The sequence below is a fragment of the Desmodus rotundus genome, chromosome X (genome assembly GCF_022682495.2).
Source record: "Desmodus rotundus isolate HL8 chromosome X, HLdesRot8A.1, whole genome shotgun sequence".
Lineage (NCBI taxonomy): Eukaryota > Metazoa > Chordata > Mammalia > Chiroptera > Phyllostomidae > Desmodus > Desmodus rotundus.
The window spans coordinates 57,097,109-57,111,949 of record NC_071400.1 but is presented as its reverse complement, the minus strand read 5'-3'; positions in this window follow the sequence as shown (position 1 = coordinate 57,111,949).

The following is a 14,841-nucleotide window of genomic DNA, read 5'->3' as shown; positions in this document are numbered from 1 at the left end:
TGCTGGTCTTCCTATCTGTGAAAGGGGAGGGGGTGGGTGGAGGGATTGGTTTCACTTTTCTCCCTTCCTGAGCCACACACTTCACTGTTGTCCAGCCTCCAGTCCAATTCCTCAGGGTCCTTCTACTCCCCCCTAGGTCTTTAGTCCACCATTTGTGCTGTCCTTGAGGTGCACCAATTAGGTGCATGTCACACTCCACCTTCTTCCTCTTTGCTGCCCTAGATGCTAGGGTCTCTCAGTGCTCCTTCTGGGTAGTTCATCCCCCTACTGAGTGAAGTCTTTCCAGGGACTGCAATCTCCCCTATCCCTGCAGCTCCTCTTTGCTGGGCATTCTGCCTTCCTCTTAGAGAGCTAGTAGGCCCTCTAGGGCTCTGTTCACAAGGGCTAGGTGGGAGGTGTTCAGTCCTCAGTGCTTCAGGCATTGTCACCCACAGGCAGCCAGGCCATTAATCATGGTGTGCATCCACCAGGGCTTCAGTTGTGGGCGCCTAGGCTGCCGATCTGGGTGCACACCGACCCTGGTCTTTGGGTCTGTGCTCCCGGGCAGCCAGGCTGCTAATCAGGGTGTGCACCTACCCAGGGTTTCAGGTGTGGGCATCCAGGCAGCTGATCAGGGTGTGCACCAACCTGGGCTTCAGGTGTGTGCTGGGCTGCTTATCATGTGTTCACAGTCCAGGGGCTGAGGGAGTGAGGGTGCAAGAGGCCACTGCTGCTGCAGAGAATTCTCTAAACAGCCGCAGAGTGCCTCTCTTTTCTCTTTTTCTTTTTGAGAAATTCCTCCAATTCAAGCCCCCTGGTCTGAACAGGCACCTGGCTTCTCATACAGCCCAGCCTGGCTCTCCACTAAGAATCTTGCAGCAGTCCCTGTGTCCCTGGCCAGGGGCTTCAGCCGCCCTGGTCTCCGCGCTGGTCCCAGGGACCTTATTGTCCTTAAGCACTCTTCTTACCGTCTGATCTTTCAATGTCCTCTACAAATTTTGGTCTCCGATCTTCATATATGCTGGAATACCATTGGCTGTTCGCTCTGTTCCTCAGATCAGCTAGGCATTTCACTGGTGCCAAGGGAAAGTGGACTCCACTCCCACCTATCTTGCCACCATCTTCAAAAGTTTGGAAAATTATTTTTAAAAAGGTACATGATAGGCCCTGGCTGCTCTGGCTTAGTGGATTGAGTGTCAGCCTGTAAACCTAAGGATCACTGGTTCAATTCCCAGTCAGGGCACATGCCTGGGTTGCGGGCCAGGTTCCCAGTAGGGGGTGTGAAAGAGGCAACCACACATTGATGTTTCTCTCCCTTTCCCCGTCCTTTTGCCGTCTCTCCAAAAAATAAATAAATAAAATCTTTATTAAAAGGGCACATGATAGTGCTTCTTTAATGTCCACAATATCCTATGATGAAGGTGGAAGCTATTTGAAAAATAATCATTAATCTTCCCTGACAGTTTTCTTGAGAAATGGTGGTAACCCTTTTTTGGGCTTCTGCTCAGCCATGTACCAATGACATTTGGTACCTCCAAATTCTTCTCAGTAATAATTCACCCAGGAGATTCTATTTTACACTGAACTAGAGAGGAAAAACAAAACTGTCAAAAAGTTGGAGCACTCAGATTTTGCTAATAAATCTGGATGGTTGGCTGTTTGATACCAAACAGCATTTTATTTTATAGAAGGCTGAATAATAATAAATCCCCCTGTGGCTTCTTTGGTTAATGCTTCCTGGAGAGAAGAGTCAGGAATTGTGAGTAGGTTCAATGCCAAGTGAACTGTGAGATGTCCACAGCTTCCTATAGATGTATGAGTGTAAATGAACCAATTTTACCACATTTTTTGGCAAAAAATTTTATAGTGATTGTAGGGATTCTAAAGACTTTAATGCAATGAGAGCAGGAAAAGGAGAAAGAGCACAGATCAAGCAGAGTCAGAACTTATAGGGCTACAGAGTTGTCTCCAAGGGGGCTGACCGGCCAACTAAATTACAAAGATCAAAAATAATGACAAATGCAAGCATGTTATTCCCAAGGCAATATGGCTAAGAAATACCTGGCAGCATAGGCAACACTAATCATCAGGCAGGTGGCAGCACCATGTTTCTTCAAGGTTTTATTTGGATTGGACCCTAGCTGGTGACCAGGCAAAGAGACAGAGACCAGCATCCCCAGGGAAATGCTTAGCAAATCCTAGGCTGGATGTCAGAGTTCCAACCAAGTAGGATAGTCTACAGTGGGTGCCTGCAACATGACCCAGCATCACCCACACCATAATGTAAAAGGGAAGGGTGGAGATTAATGAGCCCTTATATAACTGAGGTGCTCTTTCCAGGAGCACTTAATACTTGAGGTATCAGACTAATTCCATATGCCATCTACAATCCTGCCAAGCTTGGTACTTGATGTTTCATGTACTAGGAGTCAATGAGTCTTCTGGCTGCCAACCTTTACTAGCAACCCCTGATTGGGTCTGGGGCAACAAGAGTCTGACTATCAGGTGGCAGTACTGGAGTTCAGGGTCTATCTTATCATTGTGGTCTGCCAAGAAGGACATTAATCCACTGTAAGGCATCCAGTGCCATGTAAAGAAATGGAATTCAGCTTTTGATTCAGCAACCTAGGCTATGAGCTTACATTATATAAATATCTAAATGATACCAGTTGATAAAACTCTAGCATTAACATTTCAGTGTTAGTGGCCTCAGAGAGCTTCAACATAGGTACCAGATGGATTCTCTCTTTTAGATTGAATTCCCTTCTCCCAGCAACCTCCTGCAACACCAAAGGAATACTTATGACTCAGTGGAATGCTGCACAGCACTAGCCAAAAAATAAAGTCACACAGATTTAAACCAGCAAATACAAATTTTTGGAAGAGAAAATAATTCTCTTTCCAGAAGCAATTATTTGTCTCAGAAAAATGTTTGCCAATACAAAATCCCCCTTCCTCATCCATGGAAATCTAAAAAAAGAAAAAGAGTCACAGCAGTGTATCTGCATGGAAGGGGCTGGAAGACATTGGAGCAGAGAGGCAGAAATGGCTTTACATGGAACCTCATGCATTGTTCAGAGTATGACAACCTAAATCTAAAACTCATGTACAGCTGAAGGCACACTCACAAATGAAAAACAGCAAATGGTAGGGTGATCATCATTTCTTCACGTGTGCCCCACTTGACAGATTACAAAGGACTTTTGTATTCATTATCTCACTACAGCCACCCTACAACATCTCTGCAAAGTAAGCAGGGCAAGTATCGTTTGTTCCATTTTACAGATGAAGAGGCTGAGGTTTGATGGCTAGAACATCAGTCTAATGAACTTCAAATCTGCTTCCATTCCACAACCATGGTATCATCCAGGTGACAGTGAACACAAAATGGCATATTTTACCTTTCTATCGCCTACCTTATCCCAATGACAAAAGCCACAGCCCTTAATTCATCTAGAAAAACTTCCTGCATTCTAGGTTTGGAGGCAGCTGTTCAAAGCCCTTCTTACCCACACCCAACTGTGTCTTGCTGGAGGTGAACAACTGATCTAGTTGAATTGTCATTAGGCATCAAAGAGTCACCTTCACTGTATACCTTGTATGGATGTCAACAAATGGGTCTGCCTAGCTACTGCAGAGTTTGTTTAGAACAGTTAACTTTCTCTCTTAAAGCAGTAATGACCACACAACTACTACTTCCTCACACCCTAAAGAGCCACCAAGGCACTGGCAGCTGCATAGTACCTGAAGGAGCCATGAACCAGCCCCACCCACATGGACAACTAGGATACCTTTCAACAGTTTCACTTCTAGAATAGGGCAACCACTTCCTGCCCTAGGTACCATACATTGTAAGGCCTTTCCCTGTACCTGCTGTAGCCACACTACTCCCCATAGAGCAAAGAGTCTATGGGGCAAGGGGACTTGTTCACCCTAAGTCTATGCTTCCCTCTTCTATGATACTCTCATATCCAAGACCTTGAAATTCAATGCCCATGTGCCCCAACCCTGTGCTCATGGTCTGTGCAATCACTTTCCCCAGTTTTGCCTTCCTAAGGATGGACCAAACCACAGGTAAGCACAACCCTAGGCCTCAGGGCTAAATAAATCGTGGCTATGAGGCAGCTGTTGCCCTTCCATCCAGTGATGATGGAGCTTAACTGTGTAGGCTGCAACAGTACTCCTAAAACTTTAATGTGTTTGTGAATTACATGGAATCTTATTAAAATCCAGATCATGGTAAAGTAGTCCTAGAGTGGGCCTTGAGTGTCTTCATTTCTAACAAACACTTACATAATGCTGATTCGCTGAATCTGGGTCCATGTTTTCAGGAGCAAGGCTGGTGTTTAATAAGCGTGTGTGGAAGGCCCCTCAGGGTAAGAGACAGAGCCAAGAGGTAAAAGAGAAGGGAGAGTTAGCAGTGAGTCTGAATTTTACACCCCTAACCCAGGCCAGGCAAAGATAGGGGTGCCCTTGCCTTTTATCATATCAAGTATCAAGAGTACATGAATCATCTGTGGGAACCAAAGGAGAACATCCAGGTAGGATTTACCATTTGTCCTTCCTTCAAAGCTCCTACACACCTCCTTCCATCACCTCCCATGCCAGAAACTGGAGCACATCCTAGGGCACTTCAAAATTACACGTCATCAATTTTAAATATAAACTGCCCCCTTCCATGGACATTTTCACAGTTTTACTACCCCGCCACAGTGTCTAGATCTCAGAAATCATATGTTCTACCTTGCTCACCACTAATCAGCATCAAAGACTGAAGATACAAAATTCAAGTAAGCTGGAGAAGAGACATTAGATTCTTAATGGCAACATACCTTCCACCAAGGAATCCCATGTATTCCCTGGACTGAGAGGTAGGGCAGGACTATTTAGGGTAGACTTGATTTATTCATACTGACACAGCCAAGAAGCCATAAAACCCCAGACACTGATCCACTAACTAGTTACAAATCACCAGACCCATTATACCCTTATGAGCAAGCGTGGAGTTTTTTCTTCTATCATTGTAATAAGAAAGGTAAAAATTAAAAAATAAACACAAAACCATAGCAATATTGTTTAATTGTAATATTCAACTGGGGGAGCAAGATACCAAATGCATTCCTGAGGCACAGTATTATAAACTTTCCCTCTAAAGAATTTATTTATTTATTTTTAGAAAGAGGGGAAGGGAGGGAGAAAGAGAGAGAAACATTGTGTAAGAAATAAGTCAATTGGTTTCCTCTTGCAAGAATGTGCCCTGGCTGGGAATCATACCAGTGACCTTTCTGTTTGCAGATTACCACTTAATCCACTGGGCTACACCAGCCAAGGCTCAAAACTTTTTCAGCATAAATTCCCTTAAATTCAATAGTAGTGTGAACCCACATAAAATACATGAAAATAAAACTTTGTATGGAGCATGAAATGAGTTTGGCACCTCAGAGCCCTGTTTACTTGGGATATTATTGATTGATACACAGAGACGTATCTAAGACACATGTAATACTTCAAAGTGCTCCTTTACAAATCACCACTGAAACATATGTTACATTATTAAGGTCAGACATTCTTCCTAATATCACTGATTAGCACTCAGGCACAATAAAAGCAAAAAATTAAATTAAATTAAATTAAATGACAGATGAAGGAAGTCATGCAACAGTGGACCAAGGAGTGGGTCATAGGGCTGCCAAATGTTTTAATAATATATCCAAATGAAGCCCCATGATCACTTGAAGAATACAGAAAACTGGGTCTAAATCCTAATTCTCCAGCTAATTCACTTTGTGATTTTAATAAGGGCTTTCCCTTCTCTGAGCCTCAAAGAATCCAGATGTCCTTTGTCCAGTTCTGACACTCTAGGATTTTATGATTTCAGAATTCCATATTTAAGTGAAGATTCATGGTCATATCATCCATCACAGATAGATGCTACAGAGAAAAATAAAGAAAATAAATATTTATGTTGTTCTGCTAGCACAGTTCTATGCTATTTTCTTCAGAAACTCAAATGATTTTAATAGGTTATTCCATTGGATCTATAGCAGAAAAAAGAAATTAATCTTAAAAACATCATATGTCTGCAATCTTTGAATACTTCTTGCATGTCTGCATTCTTTGAATCTCTTGCTCAGCAGGTTCCAGCTGCTTCTGCACATTTCCAGTCCTTACTGGCTTCTGCACAGAGAGAGAATAGTATATGACTTTTGTCAGGGAGGAAGGTGGTCTTTTTTTATTGTTGTTCAAGCACAGTTGTCTCCATCTTCCCTCCACCACTTCTTGCCACACCAGCCATTGGCACATTCCACCCTCAATCCTACCTCCATTTGGCTTTGTCCATGTGTCCTTTATACATGTTGCTGACAACCCTTCCCCGCTTTTCACCCATGACCTCCTCCCACCTCCCCTGTGGTTACTGTCAGTTTGTTCTTAATTTCAATGTCTCTGGCCATATTTAGCTTGCTTGTTTATTTTGTTGATTAGGTTCCACTTATAGGTGAGATCATATGGTATTTGTCTTTCACTTCCTGGTTTATTTCACTTAGCATAATGCTCTCCAGTTCCATCCATGCTGTCACAAAGGGTAGGAGCTCCTTCTTTCTTTCTGCTGCATAGTATTCCATTGTGTAAATGTACCATACTTTTTAGATCCATTCATTTACTGATGGGCATTTAGGTTGCTTACAGCACTTGACTATTGTAAATTGTGCTGTTATGAACATTGGGGTGCATCGGTTCTTTTGGATTGGTGTTTCAGGTTTCTTAGGATATAATCCCAGCATTGGAATTGCTGGGTCAAAAGGTACTCCCATTTGTACCTTTCCGAGGAAATTCCGTAATGTTTTCTCAGTGGCATCACCAGTCTGCATTCCCACCAACAGTGCACTAGAGTTCCCTTTTCTCCACAACCTCTCCAACACTTGTTTCCTGATTTGTTTACAATGGCCATTTGCACCGGTGTAAGGTAGTGTCTCATTATGGTTTTAATTTGCATCTCTCTGATGGCTAGTGATGCTGAGGATCTATCTTTTCATATGTCTCTGGGCCCTCTGCATGTCCTCCTTGGAGAAGTGTCTGTTCAAGTCTTTTGCCCATTATTTAATTGGGTTGTTTTTCTTCCTGGAGTGGAGTCATATGAGATCTTTATACATTTCAAAGATCAAACACTTGTCTGAGGTATCATTGGCAAATATGTTTCTCATAGAGTTGGTTGTCTTTTCATTTTAATGCTGTTTTCTTTAGCCATGCAGAAGCTTTTTATTTTGATGAGGTCCCAGTTGTTTATTCTTTCCTTTATGTTCCTTGCTGTAGGGGACATATCCATAAAAATATTGCTGCGTGGAATATCTGAGATTTTCCTGCCCATGTTCTCCTCTATGACTTTTATCGAGTCACAACTTATATTTAAGTCTTTCATCCACCTTGAGTTTATTTTTTTGTATAGTGTAAATTGGTGATCGACTTTCATTTTTTTTACATGTAGCTGTCCAGATCTCCCAACTCCATTTGTGGAAGAGGTTTTACTGCATTTTATGCTTCTACATCCTTTGTCAAATATTAATTGACCATAGAGACTTGGGTTTACTTCCAGGCTCTCCAATCTATTCCATTGGTCTATGTGAATGAATGTTCTTTTGCCAGTACCAGGCTGTTTTGATTACAAGGGCCTTGTAATACAGTTTGGTATCAGATACTGTGATCCCTCCCACTTTTTCCTTCCTTCTCAAAATTGCTGCAGCTATTTGGGGTCATTTATGGTTCCATATAAATTTGTCAAATGTTTGTTCTACATCTGTGAAATATGCCTTTGGTACTTTAATAGGGATTGCATTGAATCTATATATCGCTTTGAGTAATATGGACATTTTGATGATGTTAATTCTTCCAATCCATGAACATAGGACAATGGGACATGCCTCCATTTATTTGTGTCTTCCTTAATTTATTTCTCCAGTGTTGTGTAGTTTTCTGAGTACAGGTCTTTTACCTCCTTGGTTAGGTTTATTCCTAGGTACTTTATTTTTCTTCTTGCCCTACCAAATGGGTTTTTTTTCCTGATTTCTGTTTCTGACATTTCATTGCTAGTGTACCAAAATACCTTTGATTTCTGAATATTCCCATTGTATCCTGCTGCTTTGCCAAATTCACTTAATAGATTGAATAGTTTTTTCGTGGAGTCTATAGGATTTTCTGTGTACACTATCATGTCATCAGTGAACAATGAGAGTTTTGCTTCCTCCTTTCCAATTTGAATGCCTTTTATTTCTTTTTCTTGTCAGACTGCTGTAGCAAGGTCTTCTAATACTATGTTGAATAGAAGTGGTGAAAGCAGATGTCCTTGTCTTGTTCCTGATCATAATGGGAAAGCTTTTAGTTTTTGCACATTGAATATGATGTCGGCTGTAGGTTTCTCGTAATGGCCTCTTTTATGTAAGGAATGCTCTCTCTACTCCCACTTTGCTGAGTGTTTTAATCATAAATAGGTGCTGTACTTTGGAGGAAGGTGGTCTTTAAAGTATAAGACTTGGGAAGCAGAGAGACTATTAGGAAGTATTTGTAGTAATTCAATAAGAGATGTTAGAAACCTGAACCAAAGTCATGTCAGTGGAGCTGGAAAGGAGAGGACAGATCTAAGTGACACTGAGGGGGCACTCTGACAGATCTGGGTGAATAAGTTGAGGAGGAGTGAGGGGGCAAATAAATAGCAGGTATCTTATTTAGGTGATGTCATGCATGACAGTGCCATGACTTTGAGAAGGAAAATGAAATATGAGAGGCAAGATGGTAAATTAAAGGTTGTAATGTTGAGTATGAGATGCCTGTGGATCACCAGGTAGAAATGGCTAGCAAGCATATGGGTATACTGATGTAAAGTCCTATGGTTCTAAGGAGGATCAAACACAACCATATAATTAATTTGGAAGTCCTCAAAAACACATGGGATCCCTGTAGTTTTGCCACATTGTCCCATTTTTTCATTAAAATATTTAGAGTCCCCCGAAAACTTTAAAAGTGCTTACTTGCTTTGCAAGGCTAGGGCATACATAGGTAAATAAAAAGTAGACATTGTGTCTGCTCTTGCACAGCTTATAATCTAGCAGAGAAGACAATTAATGAGAAAAAAAGAAATAACATTTTAAGTTGTGATAAATAATATGAAGGGAACAAATGGGCACAGTGATCAAGAATACCAGAGGGAGGAAGTAAGACCTCTCCAAAAGGCCGTAAAACAAGACTTGAAGGACATTCTTGAACAAAGGAACAGAATATGTGAATACTGAGCAGCAAGAACAATTCAGTCACAAAGCTGGCATACCCACTTCTTTGGTTTCTGTGGTATGCCTGGAATATTTGCTACTGCTGTTACTGATATTTAAATGATAGTAAGAAAGTAATACAATAATGCAGGATCATAAAATTGTACTGAAGCGAAAGCAGTTGATGCCGATAAAATGATGTTCACCAGTTTTATGTTGTCATTGATGAGACTAGATACTGATGGTTACATTAGTCAGACATAATGTTAACTTAAAAATACTTTACATAAAATTTCTACAGAACTCTGCATTCCATTACTAATAGCTCTGATTGTCTCATATCATGTCAGCATATTGAAGTCGCACTCTGGACAAAGTCACCATTATGTAGGATTTCCATCAGACACTGTTATTGAGGAAGCAATATTTAAAATGACATTATTTTTCATGATTAAATAGAAGATTGTCACAAACTGAAGAACAGAAAAAAAGTTATACTCATATGTAACCCTTGGGTAAAGGATAAGTAGGTTGTGTTTTGTAATCCCTTCTGGTGGGTTTACAATTATTCCACAGCACAACAGCTAAAATGTCTAAGAAATCACTTACCTGAATCTCAATAATATTAGTTATGTATCTTTCATATGTTCACCATAAGTTCTGTTGACCTCACTACATGGAAATATGAAGTTTACACATTTACAGTTCTAAGTATTTATTCCTTGCAGGCAAACAAAGTGTGCTAGGAGTTGAACAATTCAAGGCTAACAGTGTGTATTTTAATGATGATGTTTAAAATGCTGCAGTTGAATAATTAATGTATAACTCTTAACTGGTTGGGTAACAAAAATAAAAACAAACTATTTATTACAGATGTAGATTTAATTATATTAAAGTCTTTTTGCTTTTAAGATGAAGCCTCTATGTCAAAAAAGGGCAAAACACAGAAATACTCCTCTTTGTAGTGCAATTGAAAAGGAAATTAAATTGTGTTAATTTGCCGTACTTCTAATTTGGCTGAAAACTATGGTATTGCAGTGTTACAATTTGGGAGTAGGACAGTATGCAAACAAGAACTCACCAGTACTTACCAACTATTTGCTTATTCCTTAGTTTGTAAAAACTATTCAGAAATACATGGCCTGTATGTGGTAAACTATAATTAAGGCCATTTAAAAACAAAAACAATTAAGGGTTATTTTTTAAATTAACATTTTAAAGTCCACTAGCAGCCCTTATGTCTCACACTGGCAGGGCAAACAGGGTGGACCATTTAGAAAAGGCACTAAATCTTATCACAGCCTTCAGCAAATGACCCATATGTGATTTTGACAAAGAACTAAAGGTCTCCAATTTGCCCATGGTATGTGCATCAGTCACTAGCAGGCAATGAGCCCCATCAGCATTCCTGGAACACAGTGGACCTCTGGTTTAATACAGGTATGCGAGCTATTTCATTTGCATAGACTTTGGAGCACAACTATTCAACTCTATTCAGTTGTCTTCATGCCATTTCCACAAATGCTAAATAGCCCAACAGAACACAGACTGTCTTCAACATCCCTGGCTCTGACAAATGAACTGGGGAAAGGGTTTGACTATTTATAGCTTGATTTTGACTTGGGGTTTTCATAGCTGCAGTTCAAATGTAGTGCTGAGAGTGTATTTCTTTTCCTCAAGTCAAACACAAGCCAAATGCCACAGGTCACAAAATTCTTTTCTGTTTTAGAACTTACAACTGATGGATGAACTATGTATCTTTATTTCTTTAATCTTCATTTTCTATACAGAGAAAAAAAGGTTCTGAAAGATTAGATGAGTTGCCTAAAGTTTCATGGCCAATTAGTGGCAGGGCACTGGCTAAATACTTCCAGCAATACTCTTTCCAAAACACTACATCACCCCCTAAAGTCAACTGGCTATAAAATGTCCAAGCAGTGAATCATATAGAATAATTTCCCAGTATAAAGAGATATTGATGTGTTATAAGTGAATATCAATTGCAAGGCTCTTACTTGAATCACCTGGTTATTGAGCTGCTCAGGTTCCAGTTGTGGTTAAACCAGAGCTTAACAACTTGCTGGGATACTTTGGCCCAAGCAGGATTTGACTGGCTTAGACTTGAACTATGTCCCATTCTTCCTTGTATCTGTTACCACTAACTGACTCATATTCCTGTGGTATGGCTTGTGATATAACACTTCTTGGCTCTCCTCTTAGGTTCATTCATAGTTACTCATTCTATTCCCCTTCCTCTCAACTTCCATCCCACCATAATCCCTGTTCTTGTATCTTTACCCTACTGCTACCACATCTGACCCTGCTATTGCAGGATTTGAAGTCTGGTCCACCACAGGCAGAGTAACCCCTCTCTCTTGGTCCACCAGTTCCTGTGGATACAGATTAGGTGCAGGTAGTGAGGTGGGTGAGATGAGAATATTTAAACACATTCTTTTTCAAAATATCAGCTAGAAGCTCCTGTCAACCATCCTTTGGCCTAACTATGGTGGAATTAAAAGAAGATAATCAAAATCTGACTCAGGGCCTTGCAACAATCACGAAAGGCCTGCTGAATAAAAAAATGAAAATAGGTTCTACCCACAATCAGGACTGAATATATTTCATATATTCCTGGCTTCCAAAAATTGTTCACATCTCTATGGTTTATAGTAACTTTTTTCCTAGCTAGAATATTTGCTAGGTATGACATTACTAGTATTTGAGGCAATTGTTTTGGTGATGTTTTTAAAAAGAGCCAGGAATTCATCTGAACTACCATGAAGATAATTACTCTTCAAAAATTATGGGTAAAGATCTTTCATCTCTAGAAATCATCTCTATGTAGGGAAAGTTAGCAAAAAAATTAGGCTTCATCTAACAAATGGGTGTTACACTAGTAGTTGGCAATGAAACATATAAAAATATAACTCGATTCAAACTATTGCTAAATTTTTGATAATTCAATCATGGGCTGGCTGGCATATTTTACCTTTCCTGTATTAAAAAACAGCAACAACAGCCCTGGCTGGTGTGGCTCAGTGGATTGAGCACAGGCCTTCAAACCAAAGGGTCTCCAGTTCAATTCTCTATCAGGCACATGCCTGGGCTGCAGGCCAGGTCCCCAGTAGGGGGCACATGAGAAGCAACCACACATTGATCCTTCTCTCCAACTCTTTCTCTCTCCCTAAAAATAAATAATAAAATCTTTAAAAAAATAAAAAAATAATAAACAGCGACAACAGGTTTCTGAGTAAATTAAGAGTATAAACATGAGCTGTTAGGGGATATTTAGCCCAGTTCAGAGAACAACTTGTTTTTATAAGCAGTGACAACATCATTTGTATATACATATTTAGCGTGACTTCAAATGATCTTTACCTACTTATTGGAAATATTTTCTTAGCTGTTTATAATATAATTTCTGCTTGCAAATAATAAAAATCAATCATTTTAAAGAAACCTATAATTCGTAACTGTCAGGATTTCAGAATGCTCATATTTCCCTGCTTCTCCCTGTTCTGTATTACAGAGGTTTAACTGCACTACACAGACACATTTCAGCATCCACTGAATACTCATTACAGAACATTTAAAATAAAAATGTCTATAAATGCTCATGCAGTTAGATCTAAAGCAGTTTGCCAAGTTATGAGAATTAGATAAACCAAGACTCTACTTAGGAACCAAAATGCTCAGGGATTTAAGAGAGTTTAAAGGAAAAGAAACAACCATGTACCTCTATTGCTTTCACAATTAAAAGAAGGTGAAAGGATTAGCCAAGGAACATATATGCATGACACATAGACACAGACAACCGTGTGGTGATGGCCAGAGGGAAGGGGGTTAGGGTATGAGTGAAGGTGGGCAAAGGGGCAGGGAATGGGGCCATCTGTAATAATGTCAATAATTAAAAAAACTAAGTAGTGTAAATTTTTCAGAAAAAAACGTAAGGAAATGTTCTAGTAACTCAAACACTATTTGAGGCATGAAAGAGTCTCAGAGGTCACCCAGGACAAACCCACCCCTGGCAAGAAAACTCTAAGCAGAAGCCCAGAAGCCCAGCTTCTGCTTAAAAACCTCCAGAACCTCAGAGATTCCTCCATCCCTAAGCTCTTCCCATCATCTAACAGCTCGAGGGATTAGATAGCCTTTCCTTACATTGGGCCAATATCTGCCTTCCTGTAATTCCTACATAACAGTCCAGGTTTCTTGGGGAAAAAATTAATGTTTTTATTGTTCTTTACATGGTATTTTTATTTTTGTCATCACATTTTATTATTTTTAACTTTTTAAATTGTTGTTCAAGTACAGTTGTCTTTATTTTCCCCCCACCACAGCCATCCCCACTTCCCACCCTTGATCCTACCCCACTTTGGTTTTGTCCCTGTGTCCTGTATAGATGTTCCCGAAAACCCTTCCTGCTTTTCCCTTCATTATCCCCTCCCTAGAGCAAGGGACATAAAGGAAGACACAAACAAATGGGATCTCATCGCAATATAAAGCTTCTGCATGGCTAAGGAAAACAGCATTAAAATGAAAACAGAACCAACTATATGGGAAAACATATTTGCCAATGATACCTCAGACAAGGGTTTGATCTCCAAAATATATAAAGAGCTCACTATCTCAGTTGGCCTTGGTGAAACATTTGAAAAAACAAATCTTCTGCTTCCTCCTTAAGAACCAACCTTGAAGGCATAAAAGGGTAGAATAACTGAAGGTACACTCTCTACATACTTTCCCTAAGAGATATCTGCTACTCACATAACTTTAAATTTCTTATACAGAGGAACCAAAACTCTGCCCAGGTGCTTATCCTGAGTTTTGGAATAAATAGTCACCTTCCCATCTAAATATCCACAGTACCTCAAACTCAGAAGTTTCCAAGCTAAATGTATCAATTTTTCCCAATTCTCCACCTTCCGTCCCTGATCTTGGTCAGAAACAACACACTCTACCCAGGAAGCATGCCAAAAACCTGGAAGATTATCCTAGACACTTCTCTCTCTCATTCTCCCTCCCCATGTCATAAATATTCAACCACTTTGAAATCTGCTTTTTCCTCTCTATCTTTGCTGCTACTCTCTTACTCCACCTACCATGAAATCTCACTTAGGTAAATTCAGTAACCTCTCAAATGGTATATGTACATCCAGCAGCATCCCACCTACCTCCATGTAAATTGCTACCACAGAGATTCAGTAAAGCAATCTATGCCCCTCCCCACCCCCACACTTTCCAATGATTTCCTGTTACCTCCAGAGTAACTGTCAACCAACTTGATCAAGAAAATCACTGGGTATGTGGGTAGGACATCCTTATATTTTTAAGTTCCCAAGGTTATTTGAATGAGTTAGCAATATTTGGGAACTACTAGTGTACAAGGCAAAGTTTACACCTTCAAGGATCTGAATCCTGTCCACCTCTCTAGTCATCATTTCTACCACTTCACCTTTGGAAACAAACACTCTAGCAATCCCAGAAATTTAACATGCTGGCTCAAAACTTTGTGCTGCCACTGAGGCTGCTTTCTCAGCCTAGACTGTTTTTTCTACCCAAGGCCAATCTCGACTGAACCTTCAAAACTTAACTGAGGTGTCACATC